This window comes from Ambystoma mexicanum, chromosome 6p, assembly GCF_040938575.1.
Source record: "Ambystoma mexicanum isolate Mex_15411 chromosome 6p, UKY_AmexF1_1, whole genome shotgun sequence".
NCBI classification, from domain to species: Eukaryota; Metazoa; Chordata; class Amphibia; order Caudata; family Ambystomatidae; genus Ambystoma; species Ambystoma mexicanum.
Window position 1 is genome coordinate 888,421,733 of NC_090935.1, and position 23,920 is coordinate 888,445,652.

Consider the following 23,920-nt stretch of genomic DNA (forward strand, 5'->3'; position numbering starts at 1 on the left):
GCTGTGCCGCCTTATAGTAGACATGTAAATCGGGGGAGGCAAATCCCGCCCAATCTCTGGGCAATGTAAGAGGCAAATGCTTAATTCTACGAACTTTATTTTGCCACTCAACTACTTAAAGTAACCCTCCGGGACCACTGTGGGCAAGCTTGTAAAGAGATAAAGGAAGCGAGGAGGAAAATTCATCTTAAAAGAGATCGACTGGCCACGAGGGGGCGCACGGATGATCGCTCTCTATGTGTGAGCTCTGCCTCCATGGTCCATGAAGGGATCTGAGCCCCCACTTCTGGATCCCCCTGTGGACAGAAAGTGACTCTCAGCTGCCTGAGTGCCCCCCCATACCCTCAGCAGGAGGAAATCGGAGGAAGGATTTCCTCAGAAATCACTGTGTGCAAGAAGCAGCATCCTGAGGCCTGTGTGAGCGAAAGTGAAACTGGTGTTAGCACACGTGAGACCCAGGACTGAGGCCACGAGACCCAGCGACCAAGCTGAGGAGCTACGACACGGTAGAAGTCGCACCCACACGAGCCTCCTGGCACAACCCATGAACGGAGAATGGAGCTCGAGAAGAGACGTTGGTGAGCGGAGTGAAAGGGACTCTATATGAGCCTGGGCACCGTGACGGAGAACGCCGAGGAACCCCATGGTCCCGTACCGTTCCATTCACATTGAGCGTACACTTTGCATCCCCCCCTGGCCCCGGTGGCGAACCGCCCTGATCTGCCGAGGATCCGGTTAATACCAAACGGCTTGACCACCCGGCCGAAATGTGGAGAGGCGTCCTCTCTGGAACGGACACGCAGACGCAGCAGGGACACTCGAGGCTTGCAGCTGTCTCTGAACATCCCCGATGGCTACGAGGATCCTGGCCCGCACATCCTGGAAGTCCCAGCGGGCCCGGAAGGCACACGGAACACTCAGTGTGCCACCAGCCAGGCGGCGGAGACCTGTTCCACTCCGATCGGAAGCACAGTGAGTGACCTCAGCCCGCGTTTATAGACCACCAGTGCCATCAGAGCTGCTCCAAAGATTCTGCAGGCGCGGGGACCACAGACCCACACAGCACCAGACACCCTGCTAATGCGAGAGCCGCCCGGAACAACAGACAAGAGCCCTCATTAGACTGCACGTAATCCCCCTTTAAACGCTCCAATACATGTATCACGTGTGAATAAAAAGGTTTGTCAAAACAGAATCAGCCACACGCTTTTGACTGCACTATAAAACCTGCATTCACTCACCTACCCCTTCAGCCTTCGCTGTCCCCTGCGTGCGCATATCCTCGCGCAGCTCCACCAGAGAGGGGGGAAAAAACTAATAAAGACTGCAGAAACTCCTGAACTCCAGTCTAATAACGCCACACTGTCCCCCTGTCCGGGATTGGCATCACACCGCCCAACCTGAGGGGCAAAGACCCACACCCACAAAACCGCCAGCAATATAGGATAACCCCCTCCCCCCCCCACTCTGGATGCCCATGCAGTGCAGGCGAAGGAGATACCTTCATACCTTCGTGTTGGAACTATTTCAAATAAGCCAAGGTAGCTCCCTGCTTCCCTCCCAACCGGATCTACCACACTAAGGGACCCAGACGGTAAGCATTGTGGACTTGACAAATGTGCCTTCCTGACAACCCAACCCTGGAATCCATCTGAAGCCAGTCGACCTCGCCTCACTCAACGAGAATTACCATGGCCAGATCCCCCCTCCTAAGTAAGACACTGGGATCCACCCAGCATACACCTTAAGTGACGACGAGTAAGAGAAGGGTGCATGAACCTTATATCACACTTGACGTTGCAGGGCTATTTCTAAACAATCAAGGACCCTGTGTGGTGCAAGACGTCACTAAGATTAGGTGTGAGAATACCCAGAGAATGCACGCGGCCGTCCAACGATTGGGCCACCTGCGTACGTGCCATCACAGACCACAGTCAGAAGGATTGTGCCCCAATCTCAGACGGACGAGCGATCTCGCAGAGCATGCCTTTTAGCTCTCCCTCGCTTTCTCAGAAACGTTATAATCTCTAGTGCTCTGCACCTCGGGTGTATGAACATCAAAGACAAACTAGCGTCTTACAAGTTCTCCCCACGCTGCACCTCCAACGCTCCCCTGCCCAGCATCAAGATGGCTTCCTCGGGACCGTAAACTGCGCAACTAAAGCTGATGTCGCCAACCTGCTGTCAGAAATGAAGAGTATGCGGGGCGATATCAGCGGGAAGATAGACAAAATAACTTGCAGGATTGATAAGATGGAGGAAAGGCTTGAGGAGGTGGAGCACAACCAGACCTTGTTATCCACGTTGGAACCGCAAATAGACATCAAACTCGCAGACATCGAACGAGAGAAGAAGAATTCCGCCTGAAAGTCGATGACCTCGAGAACCGCGAACGACGCAATAACATTTGCCTCTTTGGCGTCCCGGAACAAGATGGAGAAATGGAATCTGACCTGAAAAGAACTTTGCATTCACTCCTGAAACTACTATTTGAGAATAACTCAGTTGATGAGCCCAAACTCGACCGCATCCATCGGGCCGGCGGTGCAGCAGGAGGCCCTAGGACAATCCTAGCCCGATTCTCCACAATTACGCTGATAAAGCCCGGGTCCTTGATAAGGTCAGACGCGGCACTCAGATCCTCATTGACACAGCCAGTATCGCTATCTGCCAAGAGCTCTCCTCTCTGACCTTAGCCATGAGAAGGAAATGTCTCCCACTAACTAAATTTCTGAAATACAAGGCGATTCGGTTTTGGTGGGGATACCCCTTCTCGTTGACCTTCGAATGGGAAGGGAATACGATAAACTTGAAATCTGAAAAGGGTTGTATTGCAGACCTACTTGAAGGACAGGAAGGAGGATCGGTCTCGGAGGAAGGAAGAAACCGGGACAGGAAGTGGAGAATCAAAGGACCGAGATGCAGAAAAATCCCAGGTTCACGGAAATTCAGGAGAATTAACATTTCCCCAGATAAGGAACACTGAACTTGGTGTGAAAACCACCAAGGTCAAACTGAACTCGACCCACAGGGACAACTGGTTTTGGTACACAGGACTAGGGTCCGCCACCATGTGGTCGGACACGATTAAGAGATGATCAAGGCTCGTAACGTCGCTAACAAGTAAGAATAATCATCGATCGCAGATGGTGTGAACAGCAACGGTGGGGCGAGGGGGAGTCAGAAGGGGCTAATTTCTAATAGAAGTGTTACATTTACGGACCAAAAAGGTATGATCTTCACTGGTGGTCCAAGACTAACTGGGTGAGGTTAACCTAGCTGGACCGGACGCCGAACAGAAGGGGCGAGGGGGTGGTGTGTAGATGGGTTATGGAAATGGTCATGGCATACAACTGTACAGGAAAATGCAGAAACCTTTTTTTTTTTTGGGAACGGAAATCCTTAGGGAGGGCCCTTGGAGGTTGACTCTGATAATAATTATGTTAAGTACAACAAATAACATGGCAGGTAAATCTGGTCACATTAAAGCTGGCACCCTAAACGTTAAGGGACTCAACTTCCCCACTAAAAGATCGCTGGTTGCATGTGAATTTAAGAGAGCCAATCTAGACATGCTCTTCTTGCAGGTGACCAGGTACGCACGTGGTGAGGAGCGAAAGGTCATGTATACTAACCTGGGAGGTGAATACTGGGGCTCGAGCCCCTTGCGGAAGGCGGGAGTGGGTATCCTGATCAGAAAAGGTCTTGGGTTTGAAGTTACAAAGACCTGGTCTGATGTAGGGGGAAGAGCCTTTGTTCTGGTGGGTAGGCTACACAACACAACTCTCACTCTTGCATCTCTTTACGCCACCAACAAGGGACAACCCCGCTTTCTCCAACATATGATTCCAAAAATTATGCTGGAGGCCCAGGGTGAGGTCATCATAGGGGGTGATTTTAACATGTGGGCAGACACCGCACTTGACAGACAAGCCGGAAATCCAGCAACACATGAACCGGCTGATGGAGGTCGTACGGAAGTAATCAACATGATGGGCCTATACGGGCTAAATGACATATGGCGCCTCTTCCACCCCAGCCGTCCAGGGTACACATTTTACTCGATCCCATACTCCACATTCACAAGAATTGATTACTGAAACCTCACCGCTGGCTTAAAGGATGCTGTAACCACCTTGGAGATCTCCCTGATCTCCTGGTCGGACCACAATATGGTTACTACAGATAAGCCTTATGGCTCTCCCGCACAAAAATTCAAAATGGCGGTGTAATGAAACGCTTTGGAAAGACGACGTTTTTTATAAACAACTGGAGAAAGAGATCACCAAGTACTTTGAGCGAAATGACACAGGGGAGTTATCCAAAAATACGGTTTGGGAAGCTGGGAAGGCAACATGGAGAGGCATACTGATTAGAGAGGGAGCAGACAAAAAAAAAGGGAGAGGGCCCTAATAGAAAATAGGCTCCGAAAAGAAATCGCACAGTTGGATCTCTGGCCGCAATCCAACAATGCAGGAAGGAGAGACAGGATAGTTGAAGCGGCTAAAAGAGAGAAGAACACAGATATTTGGAGGAGGGCCTAGTCAATCCTAAGCTCCAATTCCTTGAGCAAAAACATTACAAAAAGGGTGATAAGGCAGATGCATTACTCGCTGCTAGGCTAAGAGGACAACGAGCCGACCGCTGGGTGATGGCCATAGAAAGTGAACACGACTCCCCAATTACTAGCCCCAAAAATATCCCTGAGGCCTTCGCCGATTTTTATGAACATTCAGAATGCACATTTATGAACATGAATGAACATGCAGAAATAATGCAGTCGAGTATCCCCCATTTGGGGACATCGCAGTGGTCAGCAAATCCGATGTGCAATGGATGAGCCTCACCCTGAGAGATCTGCCTTGGTGATCACAGATGGAGATTTGCTTTGAGGACTGCCATGAGGAAGGATATGGCAGGAGAAACCAGTGTGTAAGCACCTTTAGGGGCTGGTTGATTCTGAGTGAGTAGTTTCACAATGATTGTAATCTGTTTTTGCCATGCTTTATGCACTCTTTTGGAGTGGTGTGAGTGTTTTTTCTAATATATATATATATATTTTTTTTTAAAATAATTTATTTATTTAATCATTTATGTATCTATATTTTTTGGTGAGCACTGTGTGCTAATCTGGTGTCTGTCTAGTGTTTCGTTTGGCTTCTGAGCCTGTTGTTTCTGTTCTGGGCTGCATCCAAAGAGTGCAGTCTGTGGAGTGTAGTCCGTGGTTTGTGTCTGGCCTTTTCCCAGTCCCACCCTCCCCCTCCAACCCGCCCACCTCCCCTGATTGGTGCGTCCACCTGGTCATAACTGATCTTCCCAGGGCAGCCCTCTGCCCGGCAGCCCCCTCGGCTAAGGGCCCCAAGGCAAAGGGCGGCTCCTACAGTAGCGGCTCCAAAGCGTGTCTACAGGTGTCCGCAGGGGAAGCAAAGGAAGCCAACAGACACCAACAAAATTGTAAGTGTGGCATGGGTGGGGTGTAGAGCAGTAGAGCAATTGCTCTATTCCAGAAAGCCCTCGCCACTCTACCTCACCTCTCCATAACGTACACTGCCATAGAATTACGCCATGCATTCATAGAGAGATTTGTGACCACAAGCCTAATTCCATTCTTGGCCTGACTGTAAATGTTGCATTGCATTACGCACTAACACACTAGCCAATCTTAACTAGTGCCACACCTATACAGAAATGTTAAGTTCAGCCCACGTCATCTTTAGACAGGTGTAACAATGTTAGCATGCGCCTCACTTAGATGGAACTGTGAATGATGGTAAGTGCAACACTTGATTGGAATCGTGATCACTAGCCTGCCTCACATCTAGAGAGAATATTGAAAATTAGCAACGATGAAATAGTGAATGATAACAAACATCAGGCATAGACATAACTATCTAACCAGCTAACCAATCCACTAACAATTTCATCCCTCTGCATACACTTCTCAAACTCTAACCAAACACATCCACAAGCCTAAAACGCAGCAATCCGCACTAACTTCACTACACTGCAACAACAAAACAAACCCCACATAGACTTGCACAACAGCACACGACGACTACCGACCGTAAAACACCCCAAGCCCAGCCAACGGACCCACCGGGCTGAGGTTGCCATCAGCACATCACTGCTCTCTTGCACTTTTCCAGCTTATTCCCACTAACTCACCCCCCCTCCCTCTTTCAGAGCCGTCAGAGCGCCAGGGCACCACTCCAGTGGTGATAGTGCGCGGTACAAATATCCTTTAATATTAACATTATACAAGTCCGAAGCCATACAGGAGGCAGCAGAAATTGACCACTATATGAACGGGGTAACCATGCCAAAACTCTCACTAGATAATGTTACATCACTGGAGTCCCCAATAACACCTGACGAGGTTGAAAATGCTATCAAGCGGCTTCCTCTCGGAAAAGCCCCCGGGAATGATGGGTACACCGCAGGATTTTACAAGACCTTCCTCAGCCCCCTCCTCCCCTTTGTGGTGGACCTTTTTAACCATATCCTTCAAACGGGTATAGCACCGGTATCCTTCTCGCGGGCACTCATTTCTGTCATTCCCAAAGAAGACAAGGACCCCAATCGATGCGCATCCTACCGACCCATCTCCCTACTTAAAATCGATGCGAAAATCTACACACGTGTTAGCAGCAAGACTCGAAGTGCATATGCCAGCCCTGATACATCCCGACCAGGTGGATTTATTATGGGTTGCCATGGGGCTGACACTACCCGTAAACCCCTACACATAATATACAAGGCCTGGGAAATGCCGAATGTCCCCCTCACTACTCTCCATAGACGCAGAGAAAGCGTTCGACAGAGTGCAATGCAACTTCCTGGAAGCGGTACTGTGCAAAATAGGGCTGGGCCCGACATTTAGGAAAGGGATAAAAGCGGTGTACACTCCGCCCCAGGCGTCAGTGATGGTAAACTCTGAATACTCCAGGTGGTTTACCCTCGAAAGCGAAAGGGGCATGAGACAAGGTTGCCCCCTCTCTGCGATATTGTTCGCTCTCTCACTAGAACCGCTAGCCCAGAAGCTTAGAGCTGATAGCTTGGTGGAAGGCTTGTGGGTCCACGGTAGGGAATACAAATTAGCCCTCTACGCTGACGACATTTTACTCCACATTTAGAACCCTTTAACTTCCATACCCAGAGCTACAACATATTGAGACCTTCGGCTCATTATCAGGATTCAAAATAAACCGGTCCAAATCCATTCTGTTTCCCTTGCATGACCTTACTCCTGAATCTTCCGGAGAACTCTCAAGATTGGGGTTAGTGATGGGTGGTTCATTGCTACGCTATTTAGGAATCAACCTAACAAGGAACATTAGTGATATGTACGAGGCCAACTTCCAGCAGCTCCACACAGAATTTCACTCAGATCTTGCAAGATGTCGACGCCTCACAATTTCGTGGATGGGACGACTAAACGCCATCAAAATGGTATGCCTCGGGGGGCGCTGTTGAGCAGCCTGCAAAATGGCTGCTTACCCGTGGTGATCCATGCCCATACAACGTTCATCTGATTCCATTGGGGGCTGATGCATCATCCTGTGCTGGAAATCTACGCTGTGTGTAGCAGTGTTCTCAAGCTACATCCTTGTCCATCTCTGGTGGAAAATGGACACCCATAGCCCTGCCACGGCGAATTTTTGGCTGGCCTGCGCGGGCCAGCACTGTCCTTGCCTGCGGACGCACGCCACTGGACATCCATACTGTGTCGCTGGCCGCCCGGATGGGCTTTACTCCAGGCCTCACGACCTACACCTGCTCTGCGTGGTCCGACTGAGCGAGCCTACACTGCTCCGCCCGGCCTGGAACCTCCCCCCCCCCCCACACGCCACTTTCCCTCGCCTGGAGCTGACTCTCCCATCCCGCTGTGTGCATCTCGCCCTAGTATCCTTCCCTTGCTGTGCCTTGGGGCGGGCAGACTTCCTTTTGCCCTTACCGGCCTGGGGTGCTTGAGTGGTACTCCCTCCCCCCGGCCCCGTGGCCGACCCTGCTGGTGCCCCCCTTGGGCCCCATTGTGTGATATCCACTGACAAGTTGCATCAGAGATCTGGCCCCCTCATCCTGCGCCTGCTTCTACTCCCTCCTTACACCGTCGATCCCTGTGCCTCGAGGATCTTTTCCCCTGACAACATAAGCTGCAGCTACACGTATCCACTGTCACTCGCGGGATGTCGAATAGGTCTCATGGAACTGCCAAGGCTGGGGCTATGGATAAGTTCACTAAGCCAACATCCAGAACAGAGCAGGGGGCCACCTCCACGAATCACAATGATATAGAAGCCCCTTCGGACGATAACCGGTTTGTTCTCAGTTGGGGCAAATGGGCTGGTGCTGCCAAGTTGGGCACGGCACTCCGGCACCTGTGTTCTTGGGGTGGGGGGGAATATTGCACTGCAGGTTGTGGGTGGGCAGTGAAGGACAGTTTAATGGAAACGGCATGAGAGCGGGGGCTATGGTTACAATGCGGTATAACTCTACTGTTGCTACGTGCATGGTTCTAAATGGTAACAGATGTCGCTGCAGGAAGGTACTGAATGATAACAAATATTGCTGCAGGGATGTTCCATAATACGGCACTATGTCGATTAATCTTATGACATGGAATGTCTGGGGGTTAAGTAACTTTACCAAAGTCCGCAGGATTACTGCTTACGCCCAGAGGCACGCAATTAAAATACTCCTCCTTCAAGAAACACATGCCCTGGGGCGCCTAGCGACATGCCTGGCTCTGACCTGGGGCACTAACGGGTACTACACAATATATTCATCCCAGTCTAGGGGAGCGCTCACCTTGGTCCACAAATCAGTCCAATTCTCGCTGGCACTAGCCACATTGACGCTGAGGGCAGATATGTCATCCTTCATTGCCTACTAGCCAACGTGGAATACCTCCTCGTGAATACATACGCCCCGAATTTCGACGCCCCAGACTTTTTCGATGAAGTGACCACCATAGTCACAAGATACATTGGAGTCCCAATCATATGGGGGGGGGGCATGAACCTGATCTTAGACAACGAGCTAGACAGATCTGGCATCGCCCGCAGAGCTATATCACGTGCGGCCAACAGATTACATACACACGTAGCCACGCTGGGCCTCAAAGATGTGTGGAGAGCTCTCCACCTACACACGAGGGAGTATACCTTTTACTCATCAGTACACTATAGCCTGTCAAGAATAGACCTTTTTCTCATATCGAGCGAAATGGTGGGCAGGGCTGTAGACACACAGATACTACCACGCACACTTTCTGATCACTCCCCGGTAACGTTGCGAATCAAACTGGGGCATGATCTGCCTCCCCGCTCTGCTTGGCGTTTCAAGTAGGAGGCACTGAGAGATATAATCTTTAAAGCTGAAATCCTGGCTGACATTAACACCTTCTTTGACTGCAACAATAGACATGATACATCTGATGGGGTCCAATGGGAGGTGTTCGAGGTCTTCATAAGAGGGATGTGCATCTCCAGGTAGGCCGGGGTCCTCAAAGACATTAAAAACAGCCTACAGCAGTCTGAAGTAAAGCTTAAAGAACTTGAGTGTACACCACTGCCCCTTCCCCAGCCATACTGGCACAGATAAGATCAGAGCTGGAAGCCTTTGAGGCCCACGCCCAGAGGGAGATACAATACTACACCCGCTCCCTGGCAGCGAGAAAGTATGGCAAGGGAGACAGACCGTGGAGAACACCATCTAAGCTGGTTCACGCGGAGGGGGGCAGGACCCACATAGACTGCATCAGAGATGCAAGTGGCACCCAGCACTGGTCCGACCAACACATTCTTGAGACGTTCACCGCTTGTTATACAGCCCTATACACTCCCCACCAGGAGCACAACATACAGGATACAAACCTCCTTCTAGACCAAATCCCCATGACCTTTCTAACCGAGCCACCAGAGATCAGCTAGATACTCCGTTCACCCTTGATGAGATCACCGAGGCTATCTCGGGCCTACCAAAGGGCAAAGCACCTGGCCCAGACGGCTCACCTCGGAGTTTTATCAAGAGCACGTCGCCATCCTTGCACCCAGACTCCTCGAGGTCTGCAATGAATCGCTTAGCCTGGCCATCCTGCCCAAGTCCATGCGCAAAGCCATCATAGCCGTGCTCCCTAAGCCAGGCAAGCCGCTGGACGAATGCAGATCTTACAGACCCCTATCCCTAATTAACACAGATACGAAAATCTTCGCCAAGATAATTGCAAGTAGATTCCTCCCCATAATGACTCACTTAGTTCATCCAGATCAGAGTGGCTTCGTCCCGGTCGGTCAGCGGCCCTCAATATCCTGCGGCTGTTCAATGTTATGTCCAGAATAGATCCCGATGCCAGTGCCGTGGTGGTTACCCTCGATGCACAGAATGCATTTGACATGGTGTCTTGGTGGTATATGTGGGCCGTGCTGCACAAGATGGGAATTGGCCCTCATATGATTTCATACATCAAACTACTGTACACTAACCCGGTGGCCAGAGTCCTAATTAATTCCCAAGTCTCGTCTCCTTTCAGGCTCCATAGGGGCACTCGCCAGGGCTGCCCGTTCTCCCCAATACTGTTCGCGCTGGTTATCAAGCCCATGGCTGACAGCGTTGGGGACAAGCATACCCGAAAGGGTATACGTCTGCGAGACACTCTGGAAATAATTTCACTGTATGTCGACGATGTACTTCTTTATATCAGAGACCCGTCTGCCCATCTAGACCCAATTATTCGTGACATAGCCAAAATTGGCACATTCTCGGGCTTTGCGATAAACTACACTAAATCTGAAATATTTCCGCTCACTGCAGCAACTTCCCAACCAACATGTGAATTTCCTCTCCGCTGGTCTCCAGGCGGAATCATATATCTTGGGGTTCAAGTATCCCTCTCCAAACCTTCGCTATTGGCTGACAACTACACGGCTATGGCACAACTTGTGGAGGCCCGGATGTTGATATGGCGCAACCTCCCGCTTTCCTTATCGGGCAGGCTGTCCCTGATTAAGATGATAATTGTCCCTAAGCGGCTCTACATTTTCGTAAATGTCCCGATCTGGCCTGGAAAACAGTACTTCAGGAACCTGCACACTGCATGCGCCCAATTTCTTTGGCACTCAGGCGCGGTTCGCAAAAAGTGGCAACACATGGCTCTCCCAAATGAAAAAGGGGGCTTCACGGCCCCTGACCTTGCTAGATATTGGATTGCCGCACAGGCTCAACATGCCACGCATTGGTACACACACAGACCCTCCCCCACATGTAAAACTTGAGAAACTAGCAAGTGAAGAGGTCAACACTCTCTTATTCTCCACCACACATACCACGCTGACGCCCCGGCGGACCCCTTGGCAGCAACGACCATGGCGTGGAGACGTCTATTGCAATCCCACCCAGACCATCATCCATACTATAAGTGGCTGTCCATCTGGCAGTTCCCGGGCCTCAGCCCCACTCATGATAAACTCCTTATGCGACACTGGCACGATCTGGGCTACCGGGCACTCTCCGACCAATATCCCGAAGGGAAATTCATCACCTCACAGACATGGCGGCCCGAGCACTCTGGCTCGGCGATGGAACTACTGCAATACTTTAGGTTGAGGGCAGCGGTCCGCGCCATGTGGCGCTCATATCCCGACGAACCCCCAGACTCACCTGAAATCAACTTCATAACCAACTCAGCCGGGGCCAGGGGCATAACATCCTCTCTATATAAAATGCTGCTGGAAAAACTCGATGACGCACCTCATGCACCATGTGACATAAGGAGTGGCGAATTGGGCCTGACTATCACCGATGCTATGTGGGGTAGGATGTGCATACATACACGCAAGGTCTCCCTCAATGCCAGATTTAGGTGTATGCAATATAAGCTCCTGAATCGCCTATACTACACGCCGCACAGGGTGGGGAAGTTTACGCACAGCCAGACTCAGGCCTGCCCGAGATGTAGATCCATAGAAGCAGACCACATTCACATGTTTTGGTCTTGCGAAACACTGGGCCCGTACTGGAAAGCTGTTATGGAGCCCTCTCTGAAATAACCCTGATCCATATTTCTCCTGACCCACTGGCCGCCCTGTTTGGACTGTGGGATGGGCCCGAGGCGAGGAAGGTGCCCAAGTTCTTGAACATCACTACTGTGGTGGACAAAAAATCTATTTGACCGTACTGGAAGCGCCGCTTGCCCCCCCCCCCTCATTCGAGATGTGGCTGAAGGCCCGCACCTGGACCCTATGTGTGAAGAGGACTACATCAATACCCTCCCAACGTCCTCTCGTCCCAAGAATGTATGGTCTGATTTTTGTACCTACCTGAACAATAAGGACGATATTGAACTGCTAACCTCCCCCCCACCAGTCGCATAGACATTGCTATAACTGAAGCGGGCTGAACTGTGAGAACTATTGCCTATCCTTTCCCGTAAACCCTACTATGCAATGCCATTCATGTGTCTGCAACGTTATCTGTCTTATGCACTGTATTGTTAACCTGTTCTTGCCTCATGCCAATAAAGACAAGTTTTTTTTTTTTTTTTTTTTTTTAAATGGTATGCCTCTGTCGATTTCTATATCCCTTCCAGGTCCTTCCCCTGAAAGTTCCAGACTCATTCTTTAGGGAAGTGAAGAGCGCCATGCTGCGCTTTCTATGGGAAGTAAAGAAACCTAGAATATCATACGAAGTCCTTATCCTCCCGAAGGATAAAGGTGGGGTCTCCCAGACATAAAATTATACTATAAGGCAGCTCAATTGAGGGTGTTGGTCCATCACTTAAGGGATAGAAAGGATCTACAGTGGGTCCATCTGGACAACGATAATCTTACCCCAGTCACATTATCAGAATGGTTATGGGTCCCCGGTCCAAACTCGTGCAAAGACTCAGAGATCACCCCATACTTGGCACTATCTGGGAGATATGGAAGGAAGGAAGGGGTGGACATGGTAGGCGTCACAACATGGCCATCTCCCTTAAGCCACATCTGGGCCCCGGGGATTCGGGAAGAAATACCGGACCACCCCAACTACCAGTCATGGTTCGACGCAGGCTTGGAGAGGTCTGGACAGCTATGGAGCGGAGGGGTATTTCTAACAGTTCCTGAATTGGAGGAGGCACTCCAGCTGCCCCCAATCTCGATCTTTCTTTATTTACGGCTTAAGGGTGTGATATCCAGCGAGGAATGGCGAATGAAAATACAAGAGAATTGACACCGTTCAAAAAAATTCTTGATATGGTCACTGAGACTAAGGGCTTGATTACACGCATGTATCGGGCATTACTTGACGGTGACTCGAGGTGAATAGCGAAGCTTAAACACAGGTGGGAACAAGATTTTGGCAGGGAATTCGACCAGCACACATGGGCTCGCATTTGCAAAACACCCTCCCAGGTATCAATTGCCACACAAAACAAACTGCATGCCATTAAATTACTACACAGATGGCAATACGACCCCCGCAGGCTATCTAAAATGTTTCAGACCATTAGCCCCATGTGTTGGAGGGAATGTGGTACAAGGGCGACCTACTGGCATATGTGGTGGGAATGCCCCAGAGTACAAATATGCTGGAGCGAAGTCCTGGGCTGGATAAAGCAGGTGGATGGTATTACTAGAGAAGCATCACTGCTCCTTATACTCTTCGGGTTGGATGAGGATGGAGTAACGAGAGTTGGTGGACTCGCGAGCCCGCTGCTTGCGCCTGCCTAGCAATTAGGTGGAGGGCAAGGCACCCTCCATCTAAGAAGGAGTGGATTGGAGTAGTTACTAACATATGGACCATTGAGAGAATTACAGCCACCCTTACGGCTTTATTACGGCTCACCACGAAACATTGTGGAGTGACTGAATGCATTTGTAACCAACACTGTAAGCCACTCTGTTTGAACACACCACCGACGATGGTTGAACACTCTCTACCCTTTTGAGATCCCACAATGGGTAGAATCCAGCAAAAGGACCAATGCCAAGCCCGTAAAGATTGAATGTTCTGTCATACCCAGCATGTTAAATGAGAACAATGAACGGCCCTACTGAACACAACAATGTATGCTAAATATTGTGCTTCAAATATGCCACTGACCTACCGGGGAGGGAGGGGGGAGGGACAGAGGGAAGTTGGGATATCGTTCAGAGTAAATTTCTCAAGTGTTCATTCTGAATTCATTATTTGATTCATTGTAATATTTTACCACTTAAATTGTGTATGTAAAGTTATTCCTTTCCCTGTGAAAATGCAAAACATCGAATTTGAAGAAAAAAAAAAAGAAAAAAAAGATATCTTAAGCCCCGAAATCTTCCTAAAACCTTATTTCGAGGGGATTGGGTCCTCCGACGTATTCCATATCTATGACATGTAATCACCACAGCTGTGCTGCTTCGGAAACTTTTTCGGCGTCTGCGTCCTGCGTCGATGCGCCGTCGTCGAGGACCTCCTCCGACGTCTGACGTCATCCGATGTGATAAGTAGGACGCACGACGCCCATAGCCTCAGTTCCGTTTTTTCCGTGAACGTGTTGCTTCGTGTTTCTCGGTTCTAAGCCTCGACTCTTTGGAGTTCTGTTCTTTCTGGTTCTTCGAACCTGTTCGTTTGTGAATTTCCTTCGGCGATGTCTTCCACTTCGTCTTCAACCCCGCGTCTGGGCTTTAAGAAGTGCGGGGAGTGTGGGTCCAAGATGTCGGTGACTGACTCGCACGACGCCTGCCTCTGGTGCCTCGGGGAGGCCCACGACACGGATGACTGTATCGACTGCCAGTCGCTCACGTCCAAAGCCTTACGCGAACGTAAGAAGAAGTTGTCGGTAGGTCGGGTGTCCAAGCCCCGGAAGTCGAAGTCGGCGTCGGCGTCGCTTTCGACGGATGATTCGAGGGGTGACTCTCCGCGTCATCGTCGGAAGTCTCGTCGGTCTTCTTCTAGAAGTGGGTCTCGCCACTCCTCAGCCTCTTCGAGGCATTCTCGGAAGCGCCGTCACCGGTCGCCTTCCAGGTCCTCTTCCGAGGATTCTGCACGGCACGTCGGTTACCCCACCAGCCGTGCGACGCCGGAGGAATGGGCTTCCTTCGGGAAGAAAATGTTGGCGATTCTTGAGTCGCAGGGTACTCAGCCGTCCGCGCCCCCGAGTGGGGTCGGCCGTGTGAGGTCGAGAGACGCCGCTCGCAAGAGTGGTCGGCACGAGTCACGGGAGCGGTCCCGTTCAGACAAGGAGGCTCGTTCTCGCCGTACCCGTTCCAGGTCCCGGTCCTCGACGCGTTTGAGACCGTGTGCTCCTGTGAAGTCTTCGAGGAAGACATCAACGTCTGAGGCGTCGAGGGTGTCGACAGGCTTTCTCGAGGCTCCGGCTTCGAGGACGTCGTCGAAGCCGTCGACGATCAGGTCGTCGAGGGACACGCTCGGGGCTCCGGCTTCGAGGGCTGTGTCGACGCCGCCGATACTGGAGGCGCTGCATCTGACGTCGATTTCCTCGACGTCGACGCCGATCCTCTCGGCGCCGTTGCCGGTTTTCTCGGCGTCGGCGCCGATTCGCTCGACGCCTTTCGTGTCGGAGGTGCCCCGTGTCACGGGTGTACCCCCTAGGAAGGCTCTGGTTAAGAGCAAGCACTCTCTGGTGCCTTTTCGCCACCTGGAATATATTTCGGAGGCGGATGAGGATTCTGATGGCCTGGTTCCTAGTCAGGTGCCAGATGAAATTGTCTCGGGCCATAGTCAGTTTGACGATTTGAGGCAGTCACTGCATGATGCCAGTGGACTGGACACCTCTCCGGAGGTGGAATTTTGTAGGCCTGAGCCTGGCTCCCATGCCGATTCCTCGTACCGGCGCCTTATGGCTAGGGTGTCTGAGTATCTGGGATGGTCTGCTCCCCCAGGGGAGTTTGTGCAGGATGATCTGACGGACATCCTTGATGTTGGTCCCCCAACTGACCCGGTACTGCCGTTCCATATGGCTTTACAGAGAAGGGTGGCGGCGGCTTGGACTGCTCCGGAGAGTCTTCCGGCGGCGGGCAGATCCTTGTCGCGTAAATACCGTCCAGCCAGTAGCGACCCCTGCTACTTGACCAGGCACCCCACTCCGGAAAGTTTGGTGGTGCAGGCGGCCACGGCCCCGGCAAAGCAGGCGTCGTACCCTACCATCCCTCCTGATAGGGACGACAAACGTTTTGATGGCTGGGCGAAGAAAGTGTTTTCTTCTGGTGGTATGGCGCTTCAGGCGGCCAACTCCATTTGTGCCTTGTCACGTTTCACGCACACTCTGTGGAACTGTGTTGCGTTAGCGGCTGAACATATTCCCGAAGGGGATGAACGGGATGGTTTCCTTGCTATGGTCCAGGATGGTAAGGATGCCATGTGAGAGTCCGTTCAGTCGGGTCTGGACTTGGCTGAATGCGTCAGTAGGTCCATGGCGGCGAGCACCGTGATACGCAGGTTTGCGTGGTTGCGGAAGTCGGGGTTTGCTCCTAATGTGCAGTCCCGGCTCCTCAACATGCCCTTTGATGGTGAACACCTTTTTGGCAGCAAGGCTGACGAGAGCCTTGAGAGGTTGCAGACCTCAAAAGCTGCAGCGAAGTCGTTGGGCGCTGCAGTTCGCCAACCTCTGCCTTTTCGTCCTAGGGGACAGCAGTGGAGGGGTGGTTCCTTTCGCTATTACTCATCCTTCAGTAAAGCGAGAGGAGCTGGCAGTCAAAGAGGCCAACGCAGGGGTACCAGAGGTGGACGACAGGGTACCCGTGGTGCCAAGGCCGCTCGGGCAGTTGCCTCTTTGCCCTCAGGTAACGCCGCAGCCGCTCCCACTCAGTCGTGAGGCCATGTCCCATGGTTCGCCGGTTGGGGGAAGGCTGGCGCAGCATCTTGTAGAGTGGCAAGCCATTACTTCAGATGTGTGGGTTCTGGAGATCATAACCCACGGCTACTGTCTTCCTTTTCAGCACAGGCCTCGCGACAATCCACCGGGGAACCTCTCTTTGCAGAGTCCGGATTCGCTCCTTGCGCAGGAAATTCAAGCCCTGCTGGAGAAAGGCGCCATAGAACTGGTGCCTGTAGCGGAGAGGACCAAGGGATGGTATTCCCCTTATTTTTTGGTTTCGAAGAAAGACGGGGGATTGAGACCCATCATGGACTTGCGCGGTTTGAACAAACTCCTCAGGAAGGACAAGTTCAAGATGGTTTCTCTCTCTCAAGTCCTCCAGGCCCTTCAGCTTCAGGACTGGTTGGTGTCACTCGACCTCAAGGATGCTTACTTCCATGTGCCGATCCATCCCAAGCACAAGAAGTACCTGAGGTTCGCGGTTGGCGACTCGCACTTTCAGTTTCGGGTCCTGCCGTTCGGATTGTCCTCCGCCCGAGGGTTTTCACCAAGATCATGGTGGTGGTGGCAGCGCATCTCAGGCAAGGGGGGATTCACGTCTACCCCTACCTGGACGATTGGTTGATCAGGGGGAGCTCTCCCGAGCAAGTCCTGGATCATCTATCGATCACCTGTCGCTCCCTTCACAGGCTGGGCTTCTCCCTCAATTTAAAGAAGTCCCATTTGACGCCAACACAGCGGCTCCAGTACATTGGAGCAGTGCTCGACACTTCCCTGGGGCAGTGTTTTCCTCCCCAGGTGAGGGCTCTTCACATTCAGCAGATGGTGCACAAGTTTCAGCATGCCCAGACGCTCCCAGCGTTCGAGTTCTTGAGGTTGCTCGGCCTCATGGCATCCTGCATTCTTCTGGTGCCAGAGGCTCGCCTGCGGATGAGATCTTTGCAGTGGGCACTCAAGACGCAATGGTCGCAGTCCTCCGGCAGGATGTCGGACTCGATTCAGGTGCCGTCCTCGGTCGCCCGGGACCTTCTGTGGTGGGCCGTCGAAGGCAACTTGATGAAGGGGGCTCCATTTTGGCTTCCCTGGCCGGAGGTGACGATCGTGACGGATGCATCCCTCACGGGATGGGGAGCTCATGCCAACGGGCTGACAGTCAGCGGTCGTTGGTCTCCGTCGGAGTCCAGACTCCATGTCAATCTGTTGGAGCTGAGGGCCGTCAGGCTAGCCCTGAAGGCTTTTCTGCCGTCTGTGCGAGGGAAGAATGTCCTGATCCTGACGGACAACACAGTGGCCATGCACTACCTCAACAAAAAGGGGGGGCAGGGTCACTTCCTCTGTGCAGAGAGGTGATGCAGCTCGAGTTCTGGGCCATCCAGCAGGAAGTTTCGATCTCGGCAGTTCATCTGGCCGGAGCCGAAAACGTGACGGCGGACGCTCTGAGCAGGCAGAGCGCGATCTCTCACGAGTGGGAGTTGGCTCAGGAGATTCTCCTGGAGATCTTCGCCCTTTGGGGGACCCCTCAAGTGGATCTCTTCGCCTCCAGTGTCAACCGGAAGTGCGAAAGGTTTTGCTCGCGGGAATTTCCTCCAGAAGGTGCCTTAGGAGACGCGTTCGTGGTGGAGTGGTCATTCCCGCTGCTGTACGCGTTTCCTCCAGTCCCCGTCATCCCGCAAGTGCTGCGGAGGTTACGGAAGTTCGGTTCCCGGATGATCCTCATTGCCCCGGCGTGGGCTCGGAGGACGTGGTACCCGGACCTTCTCGACTTATCCATCTGCCCTCCACGTCGTCTTCCCTACCGAGACGATCTGCTCTCACGGGAGGGGGGTCAGGTTCTCCATCCAGAGGTCAGATCCCTCAACCTTCACGCTTGGCTTCTGAAAGGTTGAGGTATAAGGATTGGGACCTCCCTGAGGACGTGATGGAGGTGTTGCTTTCGGCCCGAAGGCCGGCAACAAAGTCTCTGTACCGTTGCCGTTGGCGTAAGTTCTGCGACTGGTGCAGAGTTCAGAATGTGGATCCTTTTGCATGTGACATCCCCATGGTTCTGTCCTTTTTACTTTCTTTGGCCCACAGGGGCTTGCAAGTGGGTACCGTTAAGGGTTACCTGGCGGCGCTGTCCATCTTTAAGCGCTCGTCTGAAGAGTGTTCTTACTTTAAAATCCCTTTGATTTCACAGTTCCTGAAAGGGCTCACTAATGTGTTCCCTCCGTCACCTTTCCTGGTGCCCGGTTGGGATTTAAACCTGGTTCTTAAGTTTCTTATGGGTGCTCCGTTTGAGCCTTTACATTCTTGCCCTTTGAGGCTGTTAACTCTGAAAACTGTGTTTTTAGTTGCGGTTACTTCCGCTCGCAGAGTGAGTGAGTTACAGGCACTTTCAGTTAAGCCTCCCTTCACTGTATTTCACAAGGACAGGGTTGTCCTTAGAGTTCGTCCTTCTTTCCTTCCGAAGGTAGTGACGGAATTTCATTTGGCCCAGAAGGTTGTTCTTCCGGCATTCTATCCTCCTCCGCATCCTGGTATGGAAGAGGAGAGGCTCCATAGGCCTGATCCTAGGAGAGCTTTAAGCTTTTATGTTTCACGCATGTCCCGGGTCAGAGTGGATGATCAACTCTTTATTGGTTACGCTGGAAAGCGTTTGGGGCAAGCTGTGACGAAACAGACTTTGTCTCGCTGGATTATTTTGGCCATCTCGGAGTGCTACCGTTTGGCGGGTAAGGACCCACCGGCTGGCTTGCGGGCCCATTCTACCAGGGGTATGGCTGCGTCTACTGCCCTGCAGAGGGGTGTTCCGATTCGCAACATCTGTGATGCAGCCACCTGGGCTTCAGTACATACATTTGTACGTCACTATTCCCTTGATTCCATCCGAGCACAGGATCTGGCCTTTGGCAAGGCGGTCCTTTGCTCTGCTATTTGATTGGCTATTCTACGTTTTGTTTCTAAATTCTTTCCCTCCTCCTTGCTTTGGTACTGCTTTGGGAGTCTGTCATAGATATGGAATACGTCGGAGGACCCAATCCCCTCGAAGAACAAGTTACTTTCTTACCTGGTAACGTTCTTTCGATGGGATGGTCCGACGACGTATTTGCAGCTTACGTTCCGCAAGGCTTTGTGTCTGACTGGCAGTTGACTTATGTCACACGTTCTGGGGGAAAAACTACAACTGAGGCTATGGGCGTCGTGCGTCCTACTTATCACATCGGATGACGTCGGACGTCGGAGGAGGTCCTCGACGACGGCGCATCGACGCAGGACGCAGACGCCGAAAAAGTTTCCGAGCAGCACAGCTGTGGTGATTACATGTCATAGATATGGAATACGTCGTCGGACCATCCCATCGAAAGAACGTTACCAGGTAAGAAAGTAACTTGTTCATCTGGGACATAAGTTCCGGGACCGACGAATGCACATCTACCAAGTATGCCAAGTTACCATCAGCAAATAGGGACAGCTTAAAACATGTTGCTCTGCACTAAACACCCTTGATAGCCGGGTTAGCACAGACCGCAATTGCCAGGGGTTCCAGGGACATTTCATAAAGCAAGGGCGAAAGGGGGCAATCTTGCCTTGTCTCCCTGGTTAACGGAAAGGAGGCAGACATCCCATTAACGACTTCTCGGGCTGTCGGGGAGCCATACTTGCCGCAATTCATTGACGCATGTGTAGTTGGAGTCTAATCTTCTCAATGACCTGCAACATGTAGGGCCACTCGACGAGATCGAATGCCTTTTCTGAGTCCAGTGAAATCAGTGCAGCATCCATATCCACCCCTTGTGAGCGCCACGTGGATCAGATCAATGGTCTCCCTATTATGGGATCCCTGCCTACCCTGAATAAAACCCATCTGGTCCCCATTAAATAGTGTTGGGAGAAATCTCTCGAACCTTCATCCCAGGAGTTTAGCCAGTATCTTGACATCCGTATTGAGGAGCGATATAGGCCTTTATGCAGAACACACCACTGGATCCCTCCCTGCCTTATGGATGACCACAATGATGGTGCTCAGAATAGAGTCCGGGAGGATTTCTCGCTCAAGGACCTTGTTAAAAACCTTAGCCAGATGCGGGGCCAGGAGTGACCAAAACATTTCATAAAACTTGACTGAAAATCCGCCATCTACTGTGTAGTACCTGATGTCAATTCTTGAATCGTCAAGGCCACCTCTTCTAGGGTAATCGGGCCTTCTATATTATCCACTGGAAGGTCAGACAGACCCGGCATCTGCAGGGAGCTGAAGACCCGGGACATTTGTACCCCATCCCCAGAGTATTCTGACTTGTAGTGCCTCATAACATTTCCGGAACATATCCCCTATCCTTAACGGGTCAAAGAGGCCCTCCTCCTCTTGGCTGTTGATCCTATTGATCAATTTAGACTTCCGTAATTCCCATGCTAGTATTCTATCAACCCTCTCTTCCTTCTCATGGTATTTCTGCTTTACAAATGTTACTTCGATGGCCACCAGGGTGCGTGCCAATTAAGGGAGTCTGAGCGTGCTCCTCTCCCATTGCAGACCCGAAAAGTGGTGAGAGCCTCCACTACCACCTCACCCGAGGTATGCAACGCCAGACTACAGGACTGGTGAAGTTCCCCTGCCTGTGAGGGCAAAACAATGGTCAAAATCGGACTGTTATTGGTGGAGTTTGGCCCCGCAGTGGTGAAAACGAAAGTGATTTATCCCGCCGGAGACGCAAGGAGAGAAAACAGTGCGCAGCCTGCCAGCCCACCCAGAGGCCCTACCGGACAGCCTAATTGCGGCAAAAGAAGGAGCCTGGAGACACGCGACGCAGTGCAGGGAGGTGGGTGACCCCCTCCTGACATTCCCTCGTCCCCGTACTTGTAGGGAGGGCATAGACCCCTCCACTGGACCAAGCGAGGCCGGCGGCTCCCGTGAGTCACGCGGTGGACCCTAGTGAGCATCCAGCATCATCTGGTCTTCCTTGGTGCGGCCCATGGCTCCCCTAGGAGTGGGGGGGGACAGCCGGTCATGAGGCAGAAGAGAGCAGCCGGCACTGTCTAGGCTAAAAAGCCCACTGGGCACAGTGTGTCCAACCTCGTTCTCGAGGCACGTGTCTGACTCTGCTGAGAGGAGGGGACTCTACCTGGCTGACCTCCAAAAGGGCTCTGAGTGCCCAGGGATACGACACATGGACAAGAATAACAAGCTTGCCGTCAAGAGCCGGGTGATTAAGGAAGCCCTAGCCCAGTTCAGAGACACTGGGGCCTCTGGATCCTTTAAGCCCAACAAGAAGCAGTTGCAGGGCAGGAGAAATGCGTCCAAGAAAGCACCAGTGAAGAATGAGAAGCCCACAGCAAAGTAGCCTGCCGGTGCTGCCAAGAGGCCCAAAGAGGCTCCACACGGAGTTAAAATGACTCCCAAGAAGGTGAAGGTGAAGAAACCAGCAGCAGCCAAAATCCCTAAAAAGCCCAAAGCCGCTCCAGCCAAGAAGAGCCAAGCAAAAGCGAAAGCTGTGAAGGCGAAAGCAGCTAAGCCCAAAAAGGCTGCACCCAAGGAGTAGTAGAGACTTTTGCCAAGGATGTACCCTGTGGGCCCCTGAAGCGATCACCAGAGATGGGGGGACAGGCCCAGATACCCAAGCATGCTGTATATATTGGAGGTCCCCCTCACTGCCTGAGGCAGAAGGGACGCTTGGACAGTGGCAGGGAGGCGAGGGCCACTTACTCGGGGACGTGTGCCCACCCCCCTGTCTTTCAATGATAAGCAGTAGTTGATGTCCCAGAGTTTGTTTGTTTATTTGTATGGCGCACCCAACCCGGAGGTAACTGGGCACCTTTCGAACATAGGTTACAAGTATACTTCAAGCTTAGCGTGGATGCAAATATAAAAAAACAGTTAGTGATTTATATAAAATATACAATAGAAATACAAAGTGTACACTGAATTATACAAGATAAGGTACAAGGATATATACAAAAGGGTTGTATACGAACTGTTCGAACTACAATTGTTCGAATCACAATTGACCTTTGCACAATTGACCGAATTGTGAAGGTCAATTGTTACATATATGCGGTGGGGGAACCCCTCGCAACATATATATATATATATATATATATATATATATATATATATATATATATATATATATATATATATATATATATATATAGTCAATTGTGCAAAGGTCAATTCGGACCCTTGACTTTCGAACAATTGTGTTCGAACAATTTGGGTAATACCATACAAAATTGACAGGTGGGCCAGGGAGGCATTGTCTCAGCAGAAAGGAACTGGTTTGACGGCAGGGGAGCCGGCCTCCTTGAAGTGAAGAGGCAGTCCATCAATTGAGAAAGAGTGGATGGGCAAGGTGAATGGCCACTAGTAGCATGCTCTCGTCTGAGGGGTGCTCTACAACCGCCACTGGGCAGCCTCTCGAAAGCTATGTACCTGCCCACCAGGTGGATGTACCCTGGTACTCACAAGATATAGCTGAGTAGTCACAGCAGCAGAAGAGACTGGAGACACAATTCAATGCATTAGAGGCAGATAAGCAACTTGTAGGTTGCATCAACTCAAAGTGGAAGCCGTGCCAGTCCACGTCTGGAGCGTCACCATACATTCAGGTATGCATGTCATTGAGTGGTGGCACATGGGTGGGAGATTGAAGTAAGCCAGCTTTGAATATACACCAAGGAAGAACGTGGGAGGGAGTGCCTCGCGGGACATCATGTCTTCCGGGGTGGCAGGAGGGGCAGTCCATGGCAATCAAAAACGATGTTGCAGCACTAATGGAGGAGATTAGAAACATGATGGCGGACGTTGGAGGAAGGGTTGATAAAATTAACCAAAGTATGTATAAATGGAGGAGAGACTGGAGGAAGTGGAGCATAACCAATCCTCCCGGGACACCCTGGAGACCCAAATCGATGTGCTAATGTCTGAATGGAAAGGAGAGAGGCTGCGATCATACTGAAAATGGACGACCTTAAAAACCACGGAAGGCGGAACAACCTAAGACTTTCTGGGATCCCAGAGAAAGAGGGGGAGCTGGAGATGGACTTGAGAAGAACTCTTCATGAATTCACAAAACTTTGATCACAACACCATTGATGAAGTGAAAATTGAGGATTCAGAGAGCAGGTGGCTTGGCAGGGGCCCTA

The 23,920-nt window shown here is 51.5% G+C and overlaps 1 protein-coding gene and 1 pseudogene across 7 annotated transcripts in view; both read left to right on the plus strand.

Moving 5' to 3' along the window:
• The window catches only part of APC (APC regulator of WNT signaling pathway), a 1,243,184-nt gene that overhangs the window by 1,165,132 nt on the left and 54,132 nt on the right, over window positions 1-23,920 (plus strand). The window lies entirely within an intron of this gene.
• Window positions 6,317-22,317, plus strand: LOC138511091 (histone H1-like; annotated as a pseudogene).